General features: G+C 35.5%; 1 protein-coding gene across 1 annotated transcript in view; it reads left to right on the plus strand.

The window, feature by feature from the left end:
- LOC130019997 (EGF-like and EMI domain-containing protein 1) overlaps positions 1–15,795 on the plus strand; it is a 745,638-nt gene that overhangs the window by 636,155 nt on the left and 93,688 nt on the right. The window contains exon 7 of the mRNA XM_056110600.1: positions 9,470–9,592. The gene's annotated coding sequence lies outside the window, so the exon portion shown is untranslated. The remainder of the gene's footprint in view (positions 1–9,469; positions 9,593–15,795) is intronic.

The following is a 15,795-nucleotide window of genomic DNA, read 5'->3' on the forward strand; positions in this document are numbered from 1 at the left end:
CATAGAATTTTTATTTCCAGAAATAGTAAAGTACAAGTTAAAGGAGGGTATCTTTTTAAATAGAAAAGTTGCATTGTTTTATTTGTACTTTTTGTTTATAACATTTTGTGTATTAGTTTGTATTTTTTCTCATGGAAAATTATATTTATTAATGTCTTTTCTTCCAAATGTTTTATAATGAGTAGTGTTACATAAATGAAAAAGGACATGTAGGAGGAGAATAAAAAAGTAGGAGGTAGAGCATTTTATAATCTATAAAAAAAAAGGATAACACAGAAAGCTCTGTACAGTTGAGATAGTTAATCAAAGTCTGAATAGCCATTTTATTGTTCATAAATCTGATGAAAACTCCTACAGTGTGTAGGTGTTTATATTACTTTATCTTTTTATGTTCCTTTCAAATTCTGCAACTGAAGAAATCAGTTGTTACTAGAATATTAGTACAAAACATTTAATTGAAAGTAAAGGGTGACATTTACAATGACAAAATTTAACTGTGTTTGCCAAAAAACCCTCAAAGTTCTGCAATATAAAGAATAAGTCCATACCTCCTGTAACTTTGTTCAAATTTAATTTGACAGTGTTTATAGGTTAGAGAAGGAACAACGGCACTCTGTATATATTAGTTCTCAAGATAGGAGCTCTGTAGTCGGGAAAGTGAATTATTAGAATTATTACCAAAGTCAATGAGATTTTTCTTAAGCTCAGTTTTACTGGACTCATACATCTCTTTCCTTTGCATTTAGTAATTAATGCTGTAAATTACCTAGTAACATTGAACATAGCCCGGTATCTGTCAAATCTATGTGTGTTGTAAGTGCTGTGCATATGATTTATTCTGTTACTTACTGCTCTGTCACACAGTAAGACTGGGCTGACAATATATATCGATACACTAGAGCTTTGTCATACTGTAGTTATCCAGGATGACATTGGGTCATGTAAGAATGAGGAAGCAATATCCACCAAAGCATGACCTTGGCAGTCTTGTTTTCAATAAGGACGAAAAAGTAAGTTACGAAAAAAATGAAAGTAATACACATATCCAAAGGTTAACTTAATATCAACATTCTTTGCTGAATTAGAAGACGCAAATAACTTTTAAGTTTATAATATTCCATATAGAGTCTGCCCCAAAAGATTCCATCCCTCTCAGAGAGCCCAGCAAGCTACCGAGAGTATCCTGCCCGCAGAGCAGAGCCTGACAAGCTACCCAAGGTGTACTCGATATGCCAAAAACAGTTAGAATGATTTGGTCCTCATTCCGCTGACACTGAAAGAGCCCCCAATATGCCGTCGGGCTATACTACCACGTGACAGGGACGAATGGAGACGTTACTGGTGCCCATTCGAGCAAATTGATGAACAAGGGGTGATAGTGATAGTGATAGAGTGATAATATTCCTTTCAGACATCATTTTAGTTGATTTTTCAGTAGCGTTTATCATGTTTTTCACATCTTTTAAAAGATGTTTAAAAGTTGTTACTCTACAGGTTCCAGGATTCTGAATTTAATATCTTCCTTTCATATTCCTTCATTTCCTTTTTTCATTCTATTTGCTAAGGTATCTTCCACCAGATATTTAGTACAATTAGTAATTTATTTAATTTATTCAGATTAAAATATTTGTTGTGCATATACTATTTAGTATGTTGAGCACATACTGTTTAAGGCACTAAATTAACTATTAGAAACAATCTAATAGTAAAACATACTCCATCTCAGTCAGTCACGGATTTAATAAAACAAACAAACACGGTCCTCCCGTTGTTCATCGATTTGCTCGAGCGGGCCCAGTAACGTCTCCATCATGAGACTTGTTGTTACTGTGTTTGGCATATCAAATACGTCACAGGGAGCTTGCCAGGCTCTCCGAGAGGGGCGGAGGAATCGAACTCGGGTGGGCCATATTGGCTGCTTGTAAGGCAAACGCCCTACCGCGTATATTAAAATCATCGCTTCCATAGGTCAGAGGTTTACCGATAATACTTTACTAAATACTTTACTAAAGTAAAGATAATACTTTACCAGGCTTACTGGGATCTTGTCTCGCGTCACAGAGAAGAAAGTCCAGAGTAGGAGAGCAGTGAGGTGAAGCGTTTTGTCCGGAGGTTTTGAAGGGAAGGAGGACGAGAAAGTGGGAGAGAGTTTAAATGCTCAGGAGAGAGCCGGGGCTTCTCCTGTGAGTCCTGAGTGAGTTGACCACCTCTTGAGGACAGAGAACAGTCTATAATACAAATCACTGAGCGAGGTTTATTGTTCCAGACAGCTGGGGTCCAAGCAAGGGCCTAGAGCCCCAAATTCAGCGAGGTCTTATACTTATTTTTTGCCTCGTGACGTCCAGCTCACTCCCTAACAGTTACATTCTATAGACATTCTGGGGATGTAGTCTTTGACAAAAGCATCTGTTTTTTGTTCTTTTCTTGATCCTGGAAGTAGCCTAGGTCACTCAGAAGGCCACAGAGCCAGGCATAGCAGTTCGACTGCTATGTGGGTCCTAACACTCCCAGGGCGGAGAGAGCCCTGCACAAAACCATTAAAGTCCCCAGCTCAAGAGGGAAGATGAGAGCGACCCGGCCTCGGGGGGATACATGTGCTAGGCCACGTGGGCGCAAGCAGCACATGGGCTCGGGCAGCATATGCCCTGCCTTTGTTCAAGGTGACCTTCATAGGGTTTCTCCAACCTGTCCCCACTCTACCTAGGAAAAAGAAGATTACAGGAGAAGGGGTTGGGAGTGGTGATGGTCTTCTTTGAAATCCCTTTCCCGCCTTTTGTTTCTGTAGGAGCTTGGCTGGGCCTATTGCTGTAGCTAGATGAGGGTCTTATCAGGCCTTAGTTCCTTTTTTCCCCTATTTTCTGCAAGGTTGGCTTTTGCCATAGCCTTGGGTGGGGGTCCTTCCTATCTGCCTAAATCAGTATGATCCTCCGGAATACCCGAAGGAGGATAACCGTCGTCTTTGGCTTGTCTTGGGGGTGGCTATGCTGGGGCTTAATCCTGCACCTTCGCTTGGGGATCACTCCTGTGGGTACCATATGTGATGCCGGGGATCGAACCTGGGTCGGCCATGAGCACAAAGCCCCTCACCTGTTACTATGGTTCTGATCCCCTTCATCAACGCCTTTTGAAAAATTTATTTTTGCTGCTTTATTAAGAATAATAATGGAGCAATAGCACAGCAGGTAGGGCTTGCACATGGCTGACCAGGGTTTGATTCCTCCATCCCTCTCGGAGAGCCTGGCAAACTACCAAGAGTATCCTGCCCACACAGAAGGGCCTGGCTCCCCGTGGTGTATCAATATGCCAAAAACAGTAACAACAAGTCTCACTATGGAGACGTTACTGGTGTCCGCTTGAGAAAATCGATGAACAATGGGAGGACAGTGGACAGTGGACAATGCTACTTTACTATCAATTTCAAGGCTTTTATATATTGCACTGGCACAGGTAAAACAAGAAGGTAGTAACTAGCTTAATAATACTGAGATAGTGAGGAATCAATTCAAGTTATTACTCACCTCTCTCATCAGATGTACAACTGCATTGGAAAACTGATTAACACAAACTTTGCAACAAGTCTTAAGCAAAATTGGAACAGATCTTCAAATTAATAGGAATTCTGATAGAATGTAATTGCTCCAAATAAATAATACAAGAACTACATGACTTTACCAATTATTGATTAAATACCATTTAAAACATGTTAGTGATTACAGGGCAATAAATCTTTTTTTGAAAGTTTAAGCTAAATATGATTCGTGACTCCTTCCTGCACTCCAACAGTACAGTATGCATGGGTAATTCAGGATGACTTTGTTTACAAGTGATAAAATCTTGCAACTTAAACAGTTTCAAAAATGAAAAATGATTGCATCATTTGACTGGAAAGTGGAGAAGAAGAAGGCTCTGGTATAGCTTCAAGTCCTCTTCTCTGTGATTCCTTTAGTTATGTTTCCTTTGTTGGCTTTACATTTAGTAAAGATTTACTAGTGAAGTTAAAATATCTACTACAAAAAAAGCTCATACTTATGCATTGCAATTTCTTTAGCAGGACGGAATCTATATTCTAAAATTTCAGTGTAAATGCTGAATTTCTGCTTGAATCACATCTGAACTAATTTACTATTCCTGAGAAAACCATATTATAATTAAGAGATCGCCTTGTCCAATTATTATGGTCATACTGAGAACTGTATTAAAAGGCAAATTAAAGAATAATGTTACTCTGGTCAAACACTAATATACATACAGGCACACATATATGTGCATTATATATATATAATGCACATATATGTGTATATATATATAAACAAATTTGTTCTTTGAAACAAAAGTGTATCATTGTTATCTCAGGGAACTTATTATTTTTACTACATAATTATTGCAGATTCCATAATATTTTATAAATAAATGGGGTGCAGGTGAAATTAATAAAATAATGTTTCAGACTAAAAAATAGTTGTGACAATTATGCAGTGAAATACATAATATGAAATTAAATTAAATTATAATGTAAATTATTTTAAGCTATTGAATGCTGTGACCATCTGGGGAAATAATTTGGAGGTAAATTCAAAAGAAATATTTTTAAAAAGGACATTAAAAATATAAAACAGTATACTGAGTTGATTATTTTGTTACTATTTATGACATAAAAGCCATAAAATTCTTGGTCCATAGCATAGTGATAGAGCTGAAAATTCTAATTGCTTTACCATTATTCCCAGAATTATACTAAAGTTTCAATTCATGAGGCAGGACTTTTTATAGGGAGCTAACATCAAGATATAACTCAAAGAATTTTTGGAGAAATAGTTTCTTCACATGACGTGTGCTTGATAAAAACATTATAATGTAATATTGACATTTCTGGTTTTAACTCTGTTGTGCAGAATCTTGATAGAAAAGAAAATTACAGTGTCAGGTTCGTCATGAGTATCTAATAGCATGACTGTTTAACCCAATTTACCATATATCAGAAATATTCATCAGAAAAGAGCTAAAGTGTCTTTATGTTATATATATATGTCATTTCATAATAAGTAATGGCAAACATGTCTAAAAATATTAACTATTACTGAGTAATATTATGGGAAATAATGGTGATTTATTAAGATTTGGCGAAGATTTAAAAAATATCATAGGCATATAAGTAATATTTTTGTCAGAGTATTAATTTATATAGTTTGGGTTAACTGGCCTATGTTAGCTAAAAATCTGAGAAAGTGAATCACATTATTACATCTGTGATCCATGTGCCATTAATGGATTATTCATATCCCTACTAACCAAGTGTAAGGTGAACAAGAAAGTGGTTTCAGATTTGTCTTTGATCTTTTAGGATTTTATTCTTCAGACTCAAATCTTTTGAATCATTCTATGTAGCTGGAAAAAAAATCTTTAGGATCAAAACTAAAAAACGACTTCATTGAATCTCTACTTAACCATATATTTGATATAGCTAGGTGTTTTTTTAAATATGATTCCTAGATTTTACCCATACAAATTTAATCAAGAATGGAATAAAGTCATGTATATTTTTAATTACTCATCAGGTGATTTTTACTTGCTGCCATATGAGAGCTATCAGGCATTCTAAATGTATAAATTCAGTGTATTATTCATAGAAGAAAGGAAGGAAGGGAGGAAGGAAGGGAGGAAGGGAGGAAGGGAGGGAGGGAGGAAGGAAGGAATATCTAGTCAATTACTTTTCATATGCTAAACTATAAATTATTGGTGTTTTTAAATTTAAATGACTTTGGCAAAGCCTGGCAAGCTACCTGTGATGCATTTGATATGCCAAACACAGTAACAAGTGTCACAATGGAGACATTATTGGGCCTGCTAGAGCAAATCCATGAACAATGGAGGACAGTGACAGTGACAGTGACAATAACTTTTCTCAGCCACCATGTGAATTAAGCCTTCATGTTTCTACTTTTCCAGGACTATATTGGATTGGTAAATCAATAATAGGAATGTTTTGCTATCCAGATTAATTTAAAGGATATTTTACATATGTTTTAAAACTTTATTTTATGTGCTAGCCTTGTTCATCAGCCTGACATACATAAATATTAAATGTCAGATACTGAATTTTTAAGTCAGTTTACTTTGGAATTAGACACTCTCTTCTGTATGTACCAATTCTCACTATTTATCTAAAAAAGTCCCTTATGATTCTAACCAAAACAAATGTTCCTATTCCTGAATACCTATGCTGCTTACTCCTTTATTATGCACTATTACTTCCTCTTTTGATGTTTTTAGTTTCCCATTTATTTCAATTACCTGTTTATTACTTGCAATTACAACATTTAATTGAAAACGTTAGCCTTCCTTTGTAAATCTAATGTATAAACCAAAAAGAAAAAAATCATAGCATATTGTACAATGTATTCTCTATTATATAGATGAGAAAATTTATTCTCAAAATGGCAATTTGACAAACTGTTTCCACTACCTAAAGTGTTACTTTTTCATGAGGCTTTGTATTATTCCTTCAAATCTGAATGATAATATAGCTGGATAGAATATTCTTGGTAAGGTGTTAATGTCATTGAATTTTTAATTTTGACTATATCACATCATTCTCTTTTGGCCTGAAAAGTCTAATTTTATACATCTGCTGTGAATCTTAAAATAGTTCCTTTATAAGTAAATTACTTTTTTATCTTCCTGCTTTAAATATTCTGTCTTTATATTTGACATTTGTCATTCTAATTACAATATGTCTTGGAGTTTTTCTTTTGTTTCTGTTTTATCTGGGACCCTTCAGACCTTTTGGATCTGGGTGCATGCACTACTCAGCACTGGGAAATTCTTTTCTATGGACTTTTTGGACAGTGGTTCTTTGTAAAATTAATACTTCTATTCCTCAGAGACTTTGATAAGTCTTATATTGTTTCTCGTGAACTCATTCAATAGTTATCTAGTGTGCTGCTTATTTCTTCATAGACTTACCGCCATCATCTCTTGTTTTCAAGAGGTTCCTGCTTTTTACCTTGGATCTCACCAATTTTTTCCCCCAGCTGCTATTACTCTGCTAATGAGGCCTTCTTTTTGAAGGCATCAGTTGAATTTTTAATTTCAGCTCCCACACTCCAGTACTGTCACTTGAGATTATAATATTACCATTTCCTCTAACAAACTTTCTTGTGCTTTACTGACTATCAGTACCATCGCTTCCTTGAGGTCACTAAATGCCCTCATCATGGTGTCACTAAATAATTATCTGATTCATTACAGAACCCCTTGGTACAAGTAGAATGAGCTCTGCTTGTCTTCACTCACGGAACATGGTGGACTTCTACAGGGTTTCCCCAGTGTGACCCTGCTTTGCTCCAGGTTGATTCTTTATAATTCATGTCACTGGGATCTTTCTGACCGATTGGTTGAGTATTAGTTCTCTACTGGTCCTCAATCAGTGACAGGAAGTGTAAGTGTGTGTGTGTGTAGTACAAGGTGAGATACTTAAATCTGTCATACAGCTGCTTATATGATCACACAACTCAGGGTACAAGCAGCACTTAGTGGAGTTTTGGATGTATGGATATGCAATATATGTGACCCAAAGAGATGACAGAGGTTGTCGTCAGCATGGAGGCTGATTGTGACCCAGGTGGGCATGAAAAAATTCATAAGCAGGGCCTATAGTGATAGTACAGAAGATTGAGTGCTTGCTTTCACACAGTCAAATCGGTTCAATCCTCACCACCCTATATGATCCTCCAAGCCTACTAGGACAGATCACTGAACACAGAGTCAGAAGTTGGCCCTGAGCTCAGACAGCTGTGGCCCCAAAATAAAGAAAAATGAAGAATATGTAAGTTAGCAATTTTTTAATGTGGGATCCAGAGATAGTGCAGGCATTAAAGTGCTTTCCTTTAACAAAATTGACCCTCACAACTCATGGTCTCCCAAGAACCACCTCCAGCAACACTCAGAATATAGCAAGGAGTATCACCTTTAATAATATGTGAATCCCCCAACCCAATGTTCTATAATAAAGCATGAGACTTCCTTTGCAATGTATGATATTATTCAGTTACAATTTGTCATTATAATAAGAATATTACATAATTAAGGAAAACTTTTGTTTTATCTAAGTCCAGTCCTCTAGATTATGTGACAATACAAATATTGCAGATTAGGTTTTAGATTAAAAGGTACTATGATGAGACATTATAATACTATATTCTTTATTGTTATCTTCTCCAGTAAGTATAATTACCTGTGAAATAATTTTATTTAATGTAAAAGTAGTTGTTTATGGTAATTTCTATGTTAGTGAAGAATATTTGTCAGAATATTTTCTAGAACATCAGGGATTGCGGACATGGAAATTCAGAGATATGTCTTGCTTTAGTCACATGCTCTTTCATGCTAATATAAAATTCTATGCCTATAATTTAGTATTTGCTAAAATATGTAAAAAAGATGCTAAAAGATGCACGCAGCTGACCCGGGTTCGATTCCCAGCATCCCATATGGCCCCCCGAGCACCGCCAGGAGCAATTTCTGAGTGTATGAGCCAGGAGTAACCCCTGTGCATCTCTGGGTGTGACCCCAAAAGCAAAATAATAATAATAATAATAATAATAAAATAAAATAAAAGATGTATAATCCAAGTTAAAAAAATTTTAATGAAATTTTAGAAGCTCTTATTACACCGATTATCTAAAAAGTTTTCTCTATATATGTACTTACATATCTCTTGTGATTTTAGGTAACTAACAGCTGATTAAATCAAGTGCAACAAATATATATCGTGAGAAATCAATGTCATTTTCAAGGAATATTTTATTTATTTATTTCCGCTGATCATTAGGTATAGGCAATTATGACCCACTCTCTTTTTTGTTTTTTTAATAAATAAACTCTCAGGTAAAGTTGTTACGTGTTTTTAGAAAGTGAAGTGCGGAATGAAGCAGAAAAAAACTGAATCAAAGCTGCAAATGTATTTATGTCATTTTAATTACTCTAAAACATGATTTTCTTTTTACTTACATGCTTCTACTCTGATGTCTGCCATAGCATGTGAGAAGAAGATTCAAGGTCTTAAGTCTATTCAAGGTCTTTATTCAGCAGCCTCAGAGCAATAATAGGTGTTTATCTACTAGTGTATGTTGCTCCAGATAGAATAGCTCATTTAATTCTCCTCTCCAGTTTTCCTTCCCTAAGGAAATATCCATATCTCAGATCTAATTAACCAGTGTGTGGAGAATAAAAAAAAAATTGTGAGATGATTCCTACACTCATCTTTCAAAAGCTCAATGAAGTTTCTTTCTATATTTTCTTGTTTATACCGTGGAGCAAAATCCATCAACCAACCAAAAATTTGTGGCAACTGAGACTGTACTTTTGTACAATATGACACATACTGGGTATCAAAGAAATATTGTGGCACTTCTCTGAAGCTGACATTGAAATGACATTGTAATCCTGGCCATCTGTCTTCCTCCTCTAGATGTCGATGAGTGTGCGGTGGTGAATGGAGGCTGCCAGCAGCGCTGTATTAACACTCTGGGCACCTTCCACTGTGAATGTGATCCTGGATACAGACTCCATGCTGATGAACGCACCTGCATAAGTGAGTAAATATTAGAACCAGCTTGAAGCCATTTTCAATGAAAATCGACCTGCCCGTGTTGGGGCAGGAAGAAAGGTTTTCCTATTGTAGAAGCATCTATAGAAGCTGACAGCTTTCAATTATAATTCTCCTAGAGTAAAAGGAGATGTATTGTTATTAAAAGATTAAAATTTAAAACATTGGAAGGAAAAAATAGAAATTGACATTCATGGCAAAATTTGAATGCCCAAATGGGTAAATATTTCCATAGCACATCATCGCTTCCATATGCAATATAAATATATCAGGAATAGTGAAGAAAGAATTCTGGGTGTTTAGAATCACCCTCTATGATGTTCACTTATTTCATACCAGATTCATTAATGAAGTCTTAGTATGACAGCAAGTTTCGTAGCATACTATATGCCAGTTTATTGATATTTAAACATACTTAAAGTTGTACTCGTTTTCTTAGATATCTTTTTTGGGCAGTGGCATTACCATTGGTTTTTAAATTATTATTATTTTTTTTGTTTGCGGAGGATACACAATAGTGCAGAGGAATGCTCCTGGCTCAGCACTCATGGTTATTCCTGATGGTGCTCAGAGGATCATTTGGTGCTGAGGATAGAACTGAACCTCCTGATGCAAACTATGGTCAGCAAAACCTTGTTCTACATTCCCAAACTAGGATTGCTCTTTTATATCTTCCTTTGATGTTTCTAAATTTTACGAGCTTTCTAAAATGAATGTCAACTTTTGTGACAGATAAATGAAGAGTATAGTTGAAAACACTATGTTCCCTATGTGATTAATAAGTACTGTTTACATTTTAGCTAAAGTAGTTTTATAAAATATTTTTCTCTACATGATGATCCTGCATCAAAATCAAGATATGCTCTAAATTTGCCAGGTCCCATTACAAATATTTTATTATTAGAATAGTCCATTTTAACATATAGAAAATTTTAATTGCTATTTAAATTTACATGGGGCTTATTAGCTAGTTCATCTGCTCAAATTACTACTCAAATTACTATAATAGTCTAAAATTTTGCTACTTCAATAAAGCCAATTTCATAGCATTTATTCCTCTTTCTTAAGATATCTTGTAGGAAATGAGAGAGAGCCAAGGGCACTGGTAAATATCTCAGTCACAAGTCTAATAGTGATATGATAAGTTGGGGATTTTGAGAACAAAAAGGTCAAGTGAAGCTATAAATAGAGGCTCTACCAGTATGTAGTTCCATCTATCACGGTGCCATCTCCTGTGATAGAAGATAGCAGCACATGCATATTTATTTAAAACAAATATCCACTTCTTTTGTCAGGATTGCTAGTTTTAACAACAGGAATCCCTTTTCTGTTCACACTTCTAAACTGAAAAATCTTCAGTTTGTGTTATCTTGAAACTGTCACTATAACTTCTCTTATGACAAAATATTTAGAACCAACAGGATTATCACTAAGTTCATATTCAGTATTACTATTAGCTGGCAAAGTTTTATGTCTTATATAAATATATTTCTCGAAGTTATGATTGATAGAAATGTATGCTATCTGACCTTTGTAATAAGACAAAATGAAAAGTCTCTAACCAGCTAAATTATATTTTCAGATAAAATTAATTACTCTGGCAGTATTTTGTTATTTATTAGTAAAATCGATAAGCCCTTTCATTACTCCTCATGACCAGGCTCCTGAATTTTCTAACTTTACTTTAATTATATCAGGCCAAAGTGGAGTTCGATAAAAATATTACAGTTTATCTTTTCTCTTTCTGTTCCTTAAGAATGATTTTCTATCTTACAAATACATGGATAATGTTTCTATCGGCCCCATAAAAATGTAGTTGTGAGGCAGAATTTTAACAGTGTACAGTAAATATGGGCCGGGGCGATTGCATAGCAGGTTGGTAGGGCTTTGCCTTGCACATGGCCAACCTGGGTTCGGTTCCTCCGCCTCTCTCGAAGAGCCTGGCAAGCTACAGAGAGTATTCTGCCCTCATGGCTAAGCCTGGCAAGATACCCCTGATGTATTTGATATGCCAAAAACAGTAACAACAAGTCTCGCAATGGAGACGTTACTGGTGCCAACTAGAGCAAATCGATGAACAACGGGAGGACAGTGCTACAGTAAGTATATACACATATATGTATACAAATGCATGTGCATAAGCAGATAGAGAATTAAACAATGAGAAATAGCAATTTCATGACAGCAATTATTTTAAAGCATATAACTCCTTGGATGGTATTCCACACAAGTAGTGGAATGAACCCAATTCTTGACCTTTGTTGAGATTTTATTGCCTATCTCACACATATTCACTTTGATTTTGAATCGCATTATCAAGAAAAACAGTTGACAAAATTTACAGCACTCTTGTTTTAACGATTTCAGAAACCATAAAAATATTATTTTTAGAGACTAATTACGACTGCTTAAGTTTAAGAACTACTCATTTGCTTGTTTTGAAGGAAGAGTTTTTTTATATATATAAAGAAGTGAGTTTTGTGTTATACTGTTAGGAGAATTAGATATTTATAAAACAAAAAAATTAAATTAGGCCATTTTCCCTTTGAGTGTTTTTTAGACCTTTGAGGAGACTGAGAAGGCAGTTGATAGTTCCTAGAAATTGTAGTGAAGAGAAATTTATCCCGAGCCATTGTATGGGTTCTCTTCCAATCTCAGAAGGGAATATGACATTATAGAATTTTATAAAGCCACTACTTGGAGTACCTGAAAATAATTGTCTGAAGTACTTTCTTACTTTCTCTTAATTTTTCTGAATCTGCCCTATTCTTCCTATCAGTTATAGACTGAGGTTAATAGTACTTTTGAGTTGTGGCTTCCAGTGTTTCTTTTTAAGTGGTAGTGTGAGTACCCAATTACTCAGAATGGACACTGCAAGTTTGGTAGTGTAGAGTCAGTAATTACTAGTTAACCTTAGTTAGTCTCTGTCAGAATAATCACTGTCACTGTCACTGTCCTCCCGTTGTTCACTGATTTCCTCAAGCGGGCCCAGTAATGTCTCCATTTTTGAGACTTGTTACTGTGTTTTTGGCATATTGAATATGTCACGGTAGCTTGCCAGGCTTTGCCATGCGGGCGAGATACTCTCAGTAGCTTGCCGGACTCTCTGAGAGGGGCAGAGGAATAATAATATCATACAAAGTGATGTAAAGGGAAATTTCTTTTCAGTAACTCCTTTCGCTTTTTTGACGAGGGTATATAGTTTTTGAGCTTTGAGAGTACTTTACATATTTTAAATATTAGCCCTTTACCTTATATATGTTGTGTGAATTTTTTTCTTATTTATTACAGTATTGGTATTGTTTTTAAATTTTTTTATTAGTGAAACACCATGAGGTACAGTTATAGACTTACACATTTTTGTGCTTGGGTTTCAGTTATACAGTGATCAAGTACCCACAGTATTGGTATTTTGGGCTCACTTTTTTTTTTTTATAGTGTAGAGACTTTTTGGTTTGATATAGGCCTGTTTTGGTTATTTTTTTCCCTGCATTTGTTTCTAAATTCAATTCTGAGCATCTAGAACAAAAGAAAACATTAATTCAAAAGAACATGGCTGAAGAGATATTAAAACAGATAAGACACTTGCTTTGCACATGACTGAACTGTCATGGTGTGATAATTTATATTTAATTTATGTAGCTTACATATTCTGTCGAAATATATAAAATATATACTTTGCTACTTTTATGAAAAAAGATTTTTGTTTTGGCGGTCAAACAGGGTAGTACTCACTCCTGGCAATGTTCAAGGGACCATGTGCCAGAGATTGAACCAGGATTGGCTAAATACAAGGCAAGTAACTTGACCTTGGTACTATTTCTTTGACAGTGAAAAAATTTTTTTTGATGTGATAGAATCATATTTGGGAGGAATCAGAGAACTAACTGACCAATTATTTATTTCAGAGATTAAAAAATTGGAGAGCCCAAAAGATCAAGCCATATTCACACAAAAATAAAGAAAAGTACTTTACAGAAAACCTAGTTATTTCAATCTGATTCAATGTATTAATAACTGAATAATATTTTAAAATCACAAAGAAAAAACTTAAAGTCGCTACAAAATGAAATTATTTTAGGTTGGTCAATGGTGTGGGGGATGGAGGGTAGTTAAGATAGAGGAGGGTCCATAATGATAATACTAATTAGAAATCACCGCTCTGAACAAGAGCTGAGTGTTGAAAGCAGTTAAAGGGATATAGATGATAACCTTTCAGCATCTGCATCACAAACCATAATGCCGAAAACGAGAGAGTGAAAGAGAAAGAGAGAGAAGAGAGGTGCCTGCCATAAAGGCAGGCTTGGGTGGAGGGTGGCTTGAACAGGTGGGAGGAAAACTTGGGACACTGGTGCTGGGAGATAACACTGGTGGAGGGATGGGTGGTGGAACATTATATGACTGAAACGCAATCATGAACAATTTTGTAAAGCACTATCTTACAGTGATTCAATTAGAAATTAATAAATGAAATGATTTTAGTACACAGTACTGAGAGTTACAGCACTTTATTTTCACAACTATTGAAATATGAAATTTAATTTTTCTTGTGATAATTAAGAACGTACACTTCTACCCTACATTTCTATAATATGCTCCCATAAAAAAAAATCTGGCTGCTTTCAATTCTCCAAGCAAATTCTGCCCTTTTGTACTTCCGTTCTTTATTCTTACTCTCGTCTCCATGTCAAAACTCTATTTACGTGTGTCAAGATGAATGTCAATTGGCCTGTTAAGATTTACACAGTTACTCTGGCCAAAGTCATCTTCTTTTATCCCTCCCTGAAATACCATGTAATTTTATGCCACTTTAATGACACATTATAACATATATTTTTATATGTGTGCAATTTGACTACAGATGAAATGAAAGACGCTGATAACCTCCTAATCATCAGTTTCAATTCCAGGCTCTTCTGTGTGGCTTCTGATTCTGTTAACAACTCATTTTTTCCAAATCTTCTTAACTTTATAACAGAAAATTTTCCGCATTTAATTGCTGCCTCTTTCAACATAATTCAAGTTATCGCAATTTTGACTTTTGATCATTTTTTCTCCTTCATGTAGACTAAATTATGAACTGCTGGGTATGGACCTTTAAGAGGTAATTAGGTTTTGAGGAGGTCATGTGCAGGTGGCCCTCATTATGTGATTAGCAATCCAGAAGAGGTGATATGAGAGAGATTGCTCTCTGTGTCCACACCATATGAGAATTAACTAGAGTGTAATCATCTGAAGTCAGCAAGAGTGCTCTCATTAGAAACCAACACTTCTAAACCTCCAAATCTGTAATGAAACACCAAGTTCAAGTAAGTTAATGTTGGAAGACTGGTCAGAATAATATACTCATCTCTTTGTTATTCAATCCTTCTCTAGTCATCTCTATATTATTCTATTATTTGACTTTTATATTTTATTTCACAATCACAACCATCCTGTTACTCGTCGATTGCCTCGAGCAGGCCCCAGTAAAGTCTCCTTCGTCCTAGCCCTGAGATTTTTTTTTAAAACTGCCATATTCAAGGCTATTTCAAAGTTAGGAGAATGAGACCCTTCATTGTTGCTGGTATTTGGCATATTGGGTACGCCACGGGAGTTTGCCAGACTCTGCCGTGTGGGCAGGTAACATTCGGTAGCCTGCCAGTTTGTCCAAAGTAGGAATGAAATGATAAGATGTCGTGTGGCTGCAAATGTGGCCATGTGCTTCTGGGAGCTGGGTTTTATAGTCTTGGCCATTGATGGGATTATACGGTGCCAGGGGGCTAGTTGGTTTATTTTACTTTAGGCAAAATACAAAAATTTTGATACAATTCTGAGTAAAAGTTATTAGATAACAAAGTTCCAATATTAAAATCAACAAGTATAAAAAATAAGTTTTTCATGTCAAAATTGTTATATCTGGGGCTGAAGTGACAGTTCAATGGGTAGGGCATTTGCCTTACACGTGGCCAACCTGGGTTTGATTCCCAGCATCCCATATGGTCCCCCAAGTACCACCAGGAGTAATTCCTGAGTGCATGAACCAGGAGTAACCCCTGAGCATCGCTGGGTATGACCCAAAAAACAAAAATTAAAAATGGTTTTATCTGATCACAGGGTTGTTGCATCCTTGTCTAAGAATTAAGCTGTTTGTTGCTAGTTGAGCCCTCTGTTATTTTTTTTGTCCATTGAATTTAGTCGCCTGTTTC

Source organism: Sorex fumeus, unplaced genomic scaffold, assembly GCF_029834395.1.
Source record: "Sorex fumeus unplaced genomic scaffold, SorFum_2.1 ptg000010l, whole genome shotgun sequence".
NCBI lineage: Eukaryota > Metazoa > Chordata > Mammalia > Eulipotyphla > Soricidae > Sorex > Sorex fumeus.